At 47.7% G+C, this 10,964-nt stretch overlaps 1 protein-coding gene across 3 annotated transcripts in view; it reads right to left on the reverse strand.

The window, feature by feature from the left end:
- MGAT4A (alpha-1,3-mannosyl-glycoprotein 4-beta-N-acetylglucosaminyltransferase A) overlaps window positions 1-3,221 on the reverse strand; it is a 129,010-nt gene extending 125,789 nt beyond the window's left edge. For 2 of the 3 annotated variants that reach the window (XM_045368782.3, XM_074011048.1), the window contains exon 1: window positions 3,136-3,221. The gene's annotated coding sequence lies outside the window, so the exon portion shown is untranslated. Of the gene's footprint in view, window positions 1-2,390; window positions 2,446-3,135 lie in introns of those variants that run through there. The other variant, XM_005575053.5, reaches the window with a different exon arrangement.
- Window positions 3,222-10,964: the final 7,743 nt, after the last annotated feature.

A 10,964-nucleotide genomic window follows, 5' to 3' on the forward strand; every position in this document is an offset into this window, starting at 1 on the left:
ACACATAAGGAAATGAATCCAGAGAAATAACACGAATTTGTTTGACTCCAAAGTCCAAGCTCTCATCTACTACACTTTCCCTCTCAAACGAGGCACCTGCACCTGGCAATATGAAGCTAAGTGCTAGGGATATTCCAAGCATCACGTTAAACTGCAGAATCTTCCCAGAGTATTAATTATACCCAACTGTAAGTGTAAATTTAAAAAAAAAAAATTATGTAACACACACTGATCTACTATGGAGTAAGTTGCAAAATTCATGGAAAATTTCAAAGTCTAAACATGCAACTTTAAACAAATCTCCACTTCCTGTAGCTTTTGGCTAATACCTCACCACCACCCTCCACCAAACTATGCCTGTTAACCCTCCTCAGACAGCAGCTCTATCTTCCATATAATATTCTAGAAGCACCTAACCTCTTTTACTACCTGAAGACAAAGAGCTCTAAAAATATTCTCAAGTAGAAGTTATCATTGTTCTCTAAGACTGAACTTATTCACCTTCTACAATTAAGACAAGTTAACATCAAACATGACCACATCTACAGTTTAATATTAAAATCTTCACAGTGGCCAGGTGCGGTGGCTCATGCCTGTAATCCCAGCACTTTGGGAGGCCGAGGCAGGCAGATTACCTGAGGTCAGGAGTTCAAGGCCAGCCTGGCCACCATGACAAAACCCTGTCTCTACTAAAAATACAAAAATTAGCCGGGCATGGTGGCAGGTGCCACCATGTAATCCCAGCTTACTCGGGAGGCTGAGGCAGCAGAATTACTTGAACCTGGGAGGCAGAGGTTGCAGTGAGCTGAGATCACGCCACAGCACTCCAGCCTGGGCGACAGAGCAAGACTCATCTCAAAACAAAAAACAAAAAACAAAAAAAAACTTCATATCAAGTCTCCTCTAATTGTCTTAAATCAATAAGCACCCAATAATGAATTCTGATTATAAAAACAGGGGTGATAATTCTATGAATTATATAACTTGGAACGTTAATCCCTGTGTGGCATTATATTAAAATACTTGTAACTTTCAGCTGCTATCTACTTAGCCCTGTTTCACTTCAGAAAGAATTTTGTTCTAGTAAAAGATCTAAAAACCATACAGGTTATTAGAGTAAGCACTCAATTCATAATGGGAGAGGTAAAGAGCCCATCATATGGTAAAGGATATTTTAAAAGTTTTACTAAATACAAATAAAACTCGTAAAAAAAAATCCGTAGACATGCGTAGAGACAAGTAAAAGTAAATGAACTCTGAAACCAAAGTAAACTATTGATATGCTACCCCTAATATATGAAAAAATTAAAAAATACTGGATCCAGGAAGTTATGAAACTCTGAAGAAGATACCTACAATGAATTCTACTAGCAAATACGCCCTGAAGTTTTGCAAGAAAAATATGAGTGTTTTACTCAGTAAGAATGTAGTCATACATTTTTAATTAGGTTTCCCAGCTAATAAGTTTAACTGCACAGCACAAGTGAAGAAACTCTTCGGACAGGAAAAAAACAAGGATCTACTCGCTCTTCAATCATAAGACATAATTCACAGGCTGGCTTGTAAGGCACAGGTGACCCACATTTTTATTAGTGTCCACATTTGCAAAAATTTTAATCTAGCCCCTTAATATTCTCGGAGACTATAACCTAACACGTTTGAATCTTTAACAACAACAAAAAGGTAGTGGCTAAAATTGCTAGTCATTTCTCCACCCTCCCAAAGGTGAACGGAACTTTCAACTCTAGACACCAGACTGTTTTGTTAGCAATCCTTTAAGGCCTTCAGTCTTCATTTTATTACTGGACACAAAACCTTTACTTATTTTAAAGTGTTCTCTGAAATACTCAATATAGTGCATGGCTGAGAACACTTTGCTGAACGTTTGGCATATTCCTTAATCAGCATCCCACTGACAGGGGAGAGGTGCCTTAAGAATGAAAGGCACAATAATCCCTGATACCCGGAATCAATAAAATCCATGACGTAAGCCTATATAACTTTACACACCACAATTATGGCAAAATTCATTTATTTGCCATTTATAAACGAGTCAGTTTTCTTTAATACAGCTTACATAATGTCATCGTCCAGCGCGTTTTCGGATTTACACGTGTGGGTTACGGAAATCTATGTCAAGATAACCTGTTCATCAAACTATTTTTTAAACATTTAGAAAAAGAAACATAAACCACAGAACACATATTTTCATTCTAAATTTACAGTCTACGTTCCAACGAACGACTCTGTCATTATCTTTTATCAAATAATTCGTCCAACAGCAAAAGCACAACAGCAAAATACACGGAAAGCATTCCAAGCATACATTGTGACTGCTTCTATTTTCCAATGCGGAATGTAGGCAACGAAACCGCTCCAGAGAAACGCACCGTTGCGAGGAATAAAGGCGGGTGTGCAGAAAAGCTCGCCTCCGAGATGTCACCTGGCACACTTGGCGGAGTCCCCGAGACCCAGCCTCAGGGTCCTACTGCGGCTTCCTCGACACGCAGGGAGTTGAGGCCTGGGGAAACGCGGGGTGCTCTTCCACGCGGGCCCCGCAGCCCTTCACTTTGTGTGACAATTCCCTGCGAAGGCTTCACGGCCGGTCCCCTCCGGGAGCAGCCCCTGCCCCTGCGCCCCGGACCGTCCGGCCCCCGCCCACCTGCCCCGCGGCCCCGCGAAGGCGCCGACTCCCGCGCAGCCCCCGGGTCCCGCAGGCAGCTGTCCCTCCCCTTCCGCACCCCCCGGATCCGCACTTTGCTCCACTTTTCCCCAAAGTCGCCGAGCCCCGCCACGCCGGGGACGCACCAGGCGCCGGGCCGGCCGCAGGGAGGGCGCGCGGCCCCGAGGGGTGCGCGGCGCGGGGCAGGGACGCTGGGAGGACGCCCCCGCCCGCGCCCCGCCGCCCGCCCCCGAGGCCCAGCCGCGCCCCGAGCCGGCCCCGCGCCCAGAGGCGCCGACAGCTCCCCGCACAGAGCTCCGGCCGGGCCGCGGCGCAGTCGGCTCCGTTACCAGCAGGTGGATCTCCCGCAGCCCGGGGCCGCCGGCGCCGCCCCCCGCTCCCGCGCCCTCCGCGCAGCCGCCCCGCGCCCCTCCCGCCCCCGCGCGCCGCCGCTGCCGCCGCGAGCCCCTCACCCGCCGCTGGCGTCTCCGTGCTCCCGCGGCTGCCGGCGGAGCTGCTGTGGCCACCGCTGCCGCTGGCGCTGCCGGCCGCCCCGCCCGCCCCACCGGCTCCGCCTCCGCCGCTGGAGCGCCCGCCCCGCCCCGCCGGGCCGCCCCGACCCCGCCAGCCATTGGCCGCCCGCCGCCGGCCCCGCGCCCCGCGCCCCGCGCCCCGCCAGTGGCCCGCGCGACTGTCACTTAGGGGCGCCGCCGCGCAGCCTGCTTAGCGTTCGGGAGGCCGGCCCGGCCAGCGGGGTCCCGGCGAGGTCCGGAGCGGAGCCGCGGTCTCGGGTCCCCGGTCTGGGCGCCGGCCTGCTCCCCGCCGCCCGCCGCCGCATCTGGCTGGAACCTCCCGGCGCGTGCAGGGACCGCTCCGGCGGCCAACAAAGGCCCTCGGCCTGCGCCTCGCGCGCGACCCGACCACCCGGGCTGCCCCAGCTCCCAGCCTGCCTCGACCCGGCCCCTTCCCAGCGGCGCGCCCTGCTCCCGACCGCCCTAACTGGGCGGCCTCCCCGGGGACAGGCCCCGGGCCCAGCCCCGCAGGAGCTCCTGAGGCCCCGCGGACGGTCGCGACAGCCCCAACTTCCCGGTGAGAACCCCGCGAATCGGCCCGAAGGGCTGACTTCAGCAACGGGGAAGAAGAACAACAACTAGGGTTTCAGCGCACATCGTTGGGTGCTGATGCCCCTGATTTTCCACCATGCCCCGTTCTCCCGAACCCCATGTCCTTATCTGTCACCGTTTCACAAGGTCAGAGATTGACTTCAAAGGCAAAAAATTGACTCATTTGTAGAAAGCCTGGGTGGTCTGCCCCTGTTTTTCATAGTATGCCTGGGACTTGTGCTAACAGTAACTACCCCTGGGCACATCCTGTTTTGAATCCTTAACCGTATAGCAGGTATGGGTGTTAGATCGTTCGTTGCATATCTCATGTTTTAGAGTTATTCTCCATTTTTCATAAGAGGAAACTCTGAGAGGTGAAAGGACTTGCCCAAGGTCACACCGCAGGTAACGGTTCAAAAACAAGGGATGTGTTAACTTTATTGCTGCAATAATCCTTACAGCAATCCTCCCGGGTGACATGTGAGGGAATTGAGGGGCCAAAGATCAAGAAGGCAGCCTTGTTCCTATCAAGCTCCCAAAGGAATAAGTAGATTCTTTTCAGAAAACAGTGATTTCAATAACTGAAAACTCTAAAAGGCATCAGTCAGAACGGGGGCCCCTCCCCACCTCCGATATATTCCTTTATTTTTATCTCAAGATAACAACAATTAATAATCAGCTAGAACATGCATGGAGTTATCACCTTTCCCATGGTGAGGTTTCTCCATGACGGCTAATTTAAAACCTCAGGAAGAAACACGTGACATCCCTGCTGCCATGGTCTCTTACTCCTTTAGGGGAGAACCATACCAAAAGATCTGTCCACCGCCCAGCGCTGTGGACACAACTTAGGGGATCACAGCCATGATATCCAACGCCAGCTCTTCTCTCTACTTCGGGTGTTTTCTCTCTACTTCCAGTTTGGCTGTGTCCTCACCCAACTCTCATCTCGAATTGTAAATCCCACAATTCCCATGTGTCCTGGGAGGACCCTAGTGGGAGGTAATTGAATCATGGGGAGGGTCTTTCCCGTGCTGTTCTCGTGATAGTGAATACGTCTCACAAAATCTGATGGTTTTTAAAAAGAGAGTTTTGCTGCACCGATTCTCTCTCTTTGCCTGCCGCCATTCATGTAAGAAGTGACTTGTTCCTCCTCGCCTTCCGCCACGATTGTGAGGCCTCGCCGGCCTTGTGGAACTGTAACTCCATTGAACCTCCTCTGTACATTGCCCACTCTTGGGTATGTCTTTATCAGCAGCATGAAAACGGACACACACGTTGGGGACCTGAAAGCCAGGTTTCCTGTATTCCATGACAAAGCCATTGCCAAGTAGCAAGCTGGCAATTTGATTCATGACCAGATGTGTAAACAGAGGTAAAGACTGAGACCATTCCAAGGTAAAGCTTTTAATACATTGTTGGCTATAACTTGCCTAACATATCTCCTAGGAATAGATGATTCTAGGCCTTGCTGTTACGGTGCTCTTAATGACAGACAAGCACACTACTTCTTACAGAGGAAGAAAGGACTGCCATCTGATAACATCATGGAGAATGCTCCCCAAGCCATTTTCATGAGTTACCCCAAAGACCAAATGGAACAGGAGCTGTTATCCTTATTTTATTCAGGAAGAAACTGAGGCCCTGAGAAATCAAGATATTTGACAGATACAACCAGTAATTTAGGCTATTAGTAAATGTTTGAATCAGAGTTCAAATCCAGGTCTGTTTAACTCCAGAGCCCCTACATCACCCCTCCAGACTACCTCTCTGCTCACATCTTCAGCAAGTTACAAAATTTTGTTGAGTGGATGAATATTTTTACATATATTTCCCAGCTGGGCACAGTGGTTCATGCCCATAATCCCAGCACTTTGGGAGGCAGAGGTAGGAGGATTGCTTGAGCCCTGGAGTTTGAGACTGGCCTGGGAAACATAGTGAGACCCATGTCTTTAAAAAAATAAAAATTAAAAATTAGCCAGGTGTGTATGCACCTGTAGTCCCAGCTACTGGGAAGGCTATGGCGGGAGGATCACCTGAGCCCAGGAGTTCCAGGCTGCAATGAAATATGATCATGCCACTGCACTGTAGCCTGGGTGACAGAGTGAGACCCTCTCTCTCTCTCTCTCTCTCTCTCTCTCTCTCTCTCTCTCTCTCTCTCTCAAAAAAAAAAAAAAAAAAAAAGCCAGGTGTGGTGGTGGCTTACTCCTGTAATCCCAGCACTTTGGGAGGCTGAGGCGGGCAGGCAGATCACCTGAAGTCCAGGACTCCAAGACCAGCCTGACCAACAGGGTGAAACCCTGTCTCTACTAAAAATAGAAAAATTAGCTGGGCATGGTGGTGCATGCCTATCATCCCAGCTATTTGGGAGGCTGAGGCAGGAGAATCTCTTGAACCCAGGAGGCGGAGGTTGCAGTGAGCCAAGATGGCACCATTGCACTCCAGCATGGCCAGTAAGAGTGAAACTCCATCAAAAAAAAAAAAGATGTTTATCTCCACCTTCTCCAGTTTTTTTCTCTTAGTGAAGGAAGGAAATGAAAGCATTTACAGACATTCTGTAAGCAGAGGCATATGCCAGAGGAGAAAGGAAAGGGGGGAAGGACAAGCTTCAGTTATGGACTCCATGGGCTTACTCAGATAAAAAGCAGGAATTCCCCCTGGACTCTGGGTAGTGGAGGAAACACAGCAGAAGACGAAAAGTATACAGGAAAAACACAACTGCTTTCACTGGGAGACTTTTTTGATACTTTGTTGCTGCTTCAACTGGCAGCAAAAGGGCAGGTTTTGGAGGATACAGTTACACTTATCTCAAACCATATACATTGTAGCTCAGGAAAGTCTGGGTTTCAGTGAGTTGTCCCAAGAAACTGGAATGCTATAGAATATGTGATTCCAAGGTATAGGGGAGAATTGGTGGATGATTCATGTTAACTTTGCACAATTTATGATCTTGGATTTTCCAACTAGTCCATAGTATCTGTTAATTAATAATCAAAGACAATCCATCCAAACCCCACTGAATCCCATTCCATGTCTTTTTCTCTTTTTAATATTGTGGATGATGATTCTCCTCCTCTATCACTTCCTTTTTATTTCTTCTCTACTTCTACAGTTTCTGTTTCTGCCTTTATTGAATACTCAGTGGAATTGTACCCAAGAGGTTCTGCCAGAACTTGACCATTTTATAGTCTGTCCCCAACAAAGCTTCTACCTTGAGGCTGTTTTCCTTTCCACACACATTTTCACTGTTCCACAAACTTTTTCTGAGTGCCTATGATTACAGAGGCAGCTGTTATCTAACCACAGAGTGCTCACGGTGAAAGAAGTGGCTAAGTAATTAAACCACAGTACAGTGCTGCAGACACACAGTGCTGGGACACTCGATAGGATTGAGCCATCTCGGGGCAAGGAAGGCTTCCTGGAAATGATATCTGTGCTAAAAGCAGAGTACAGGAAGTGAATCTTTTCCTTTTATCTCTTTCATGGTAAATGGCTGTTGGCGGGGCCATGCCTATAGCAGTCAGCTTCTAAGAATTCAAGCACATAATCTCTAGTTTTCTTTTCTACCCCAGCCCCCTCCATGCATTAACAATCAAGCTTGCATTATTTATGAATATTTATAAAGATTGTGTTTTCTGGCTTCTTGGCCACTAGCTCCAGTGAGATTCTTCCCCCGACCTTCTAGAGGAATCATCACATCAGGAGGCTCTCCCTGGCTTTTAAAATTATTTTATTTTTATTTATCATGTTTTTTTGAGATGGAGTTTTGCTCCTGTTGCCCAGGCTGGAGTGCAATGGCACAGTCTCGGCTCACTGCAACCTCTGCCTCCCAGGTTCAAGCGATTCTCCTGCCTCAGCCTCCCAAGTAGCTGGGATTACAGGCATGCACCACCATGTCCAGCTAATTTTGTACTTTTAGTCGAGATGGGGTTTCTCCATGTTGGTCAGGCTGGTCTCAAACTCCCGACCTCAGGTGATCTGCCTACTTCGGCCTCCCAAAGTGATGAGATTACGGGTGTGAGCCACTGCACCCGGACCTCCCTGGCTTTTTAAAATGGTATATGCACAAATGGTAGGAGAACTCTCAATTGTAATCGATCAACAGCACACTCAATCACTAGAAACTAGATAAACCGGACCAGGGTGAACAGTATAGAGTCTATTAACTCTTTGTTAGATGCAGAGTGTTTCAGACACAGCATACAAACTATTTCTGTTGTATAATCAGGGAGGCCCAAGAAATTAAGGAGAGAAAATGCAAATACTGTGTTTAATATTCAACTCTAGGTGGATGTTAAGTTTCATCCAGATGAAAGACCTTAGATTTCTAACAGAACTGAATTATTATTATTTATTTTATTTTATTTATTTATTTATTTATTTTGAGACAGGGTTTCACTCCCATCACCCAGGCTGGAGTGCAGTGGTGTGATCTCGGCTCACTGCAATCTCCACATCCCAGGTTCAGTGATTCTCTTGCCTCAGCCTCCCAAGTAGCTGGGACTACAGGCACACACCACCATGCTCAGCTAACTGTTGTATTTTTTGTAAAGATGGGGTTTTGTCACGTTGCCCAGGCTTGTCTTGAACTCCTGAGTTCAAGTGGTATGCCCACCTTGGCCTCCCAGAGTGCTGAGATTACAGGTGTGAGCCACTGTGCCCAGCAAAATTATTCTTATTTTTAAATTTTTATTCTTCCCCCAAAACCTTTGCTCAAAGAGAGAACCCTTGAAAGATACCTCTTCTATTTCACTTTCACACCCCTGGGGAAGATCTATCAAGTGACTCATACAAATGTCAGGTTGTGTGGCTACATAATTATGAAATTGTAAGTCTTTACCATGCTTAAGTGTTGTGGCTGTTGGTATTTACATAATGTACACAAGGCATTCCTAAAATTTTTACAGAAAACTCTAGAGGATCCAACCTGTCTTAGTGGGGGACAGTCTCCCCTGCATGCATTGTTAGAACAAACCACAATGCAGAGTGGCAGCAAAAGTCTCTGTCAAGATGGTTTAGAAAGCTTGAAGGGATCACCCCTACCTTGTAAGGGATGTAGCTACACCGTTCAAGCTGACTCACTTATTTTCATTATATTCGATGTATACTCAGAAGACACAGTGGAAGAGAATTGTGTGCCAGACAATTACAGAGCTTTGGAGATTTTTTTTCTTTTCTTTTTCTTCTTTTATAAATTTGGTACTTGTAAAAGATACTGGATGAATAGCCCTGTATCTGAAATCCACCCATGCATAAAACCAATTCGAGCAATTCAGCTGTGCTACTCTATCAATACGTTTCAAAGAGAATAAAAATCTTGATTCACATCAGACGTCCAGTACCATGACTGCCAATTGTTGGAGTTACGGGTATCTGGACAACAGAGTCTATGCTACCTTGTCATGGCCTCGGATGTTTCTTTATCCTCTTTTAGGGCAACGCTCCATATCCCTACAAGCCAGAGTCCAGTCAAGAAAAAAAGGTGGAGGGAGCCAGGCACAGTGGCCCATGCCTGTAATCCCAGCACTTTGGGAGGCTAAGGCAGGCAGGTCACTTGAGGTCAGGAGTTTGAGAACAGCCTGGCCAACATGGTGAAACCTCATCTCTACTAAAAAGACATAATTAACTGGGCGTGGTGGCACGCGCCTGTAATCCCAGCTACTCAGGAGGCTGAGTCAAGAGAATCGTTTGAACCTGGGAGGTGGAAGCTGCAGTGAGCCAAGATTGCACCATTGCACTCCAGCCTGGGCAACAAGAGCAAAATTCTGTCTCAAAAAAACAAAAACGTATTAGGCATCATTTCAAGCCAAACCAGAAGCTAGACCTGGAAACATGAGGGAATCAAGAACTATAAGCCTCTCAGATCTTTCAGGTCAAGTGGGATTTATACCTCTCTTATTTACATTGTTCTTAAGAGACTGTTCATGTGTCTCATGGCAGCCATGAGGACAGTGTCACTGGTAAAGAGAGACTGCTCTATCAAACAATGCCTCTGTGTTGAGCTCCCATCACGTGATCAGCTGTCTGAAAGACATAGAATTGTAAAATGTGGTCTTGGCCCTCAGGGAGTTCACACTCTGGTTGGAGGAACACCCAAGACCCGCCTCTTCTCATGCCTGCTCGCCTCTAACCTCTGGCCCTCAAGCTGAGCCATTCCCCCTTCCATACCGTGAGGCACGCAGCTGCCTCTGGCAGACCCACTCCCATGTCCATCCCACTGCCTCCTTGGCTAGCTAACATCCTTCAAGACTCAGCTGGAAGCCACCTGCCTAGGAAGCCTCCCCTTACCCACATGCCTGGGAAAGCCACCAGCTGCACTGTCCCTACTCCTATCAGAGCATGTAGCCTCACTCACTCTGAGTTCCCAAGCCGGTCTGCCACAAGTAGGTTAGAGGAAGGCAAGCCTGAGAGCTTCTCAGCCTTTGGAGTGTCTGGGTGCTGAGTGGGACCTGGAGCCAGCTACAAGCAGCCCAGGGTGCCATGGTGAATATTTTCATTTTCTCTGTGTTTTATTAAGTGAAAAAGGCTTGGCAGCACCACTGTCATCATCTGCTAATGTATTTGCCTCATTCACCCAGCTCTTGAGGGCAGAGACTGTCTTAGTCATCAATATATCCCAGGCACCTGGGAGCCATTCTGCAAATGGTCATTGATAGAATGCAGGAGGACTTTGTGGGAGAGAACAGACTTGATCAGAGCCTTGAAGAACAGATGTCGGATTTGGACATGTGCAGAGAAAAAGGAAATACACATGATAACAGAAGGATCATACCTGCAAGGTCACAAACAGGGTGGTGCACACTTAGTGTTCCTGGCACCTGGGCAGGATAGCCTGACCAAGACGGACGGTGTGAACAGAGGCATCATGGGAAATGTGTCACACCATGGAAGCTGTGCAGTAGGGTTTGCGCCTCAGGCTTGGATAAGAGGAAAGCACTGAACATTTCTGAACGGAGAAGCAACATATAACAAAAATATTCAAAGATGAGTCTGAAAAAAGGACAAATTGAGCAGAGGAAGTCTGATGTCACTGACAGCGGCTAGGGAGTTGCTGTGTAATATTTTCACCTGAATGAAAAAAACAATGGGTCTTGTGATCATCAAAAAAATATTTATTGATGGGCCGGGCATGGTGGCTCACACCTGTAATCCCAGCACTTTGGGAGGCTGAGGCAGAGGTCAGGAGTTCAAGACCAACC

This window comes from Macaca fascicularis, chromosome 13 (genome assembly GCF_037993035.2).
Source record: "Macaca fascicularis isolate 582-1 chromosome 13, T2T-MFA8v1.1".
In the NCBI taxonomy this organism is placed as follows: Eukaryota; Metazoa; Chordata; class Mammalia; order Primates; family Cercopithecidae; genus Macaca; species Macaca fascicularis.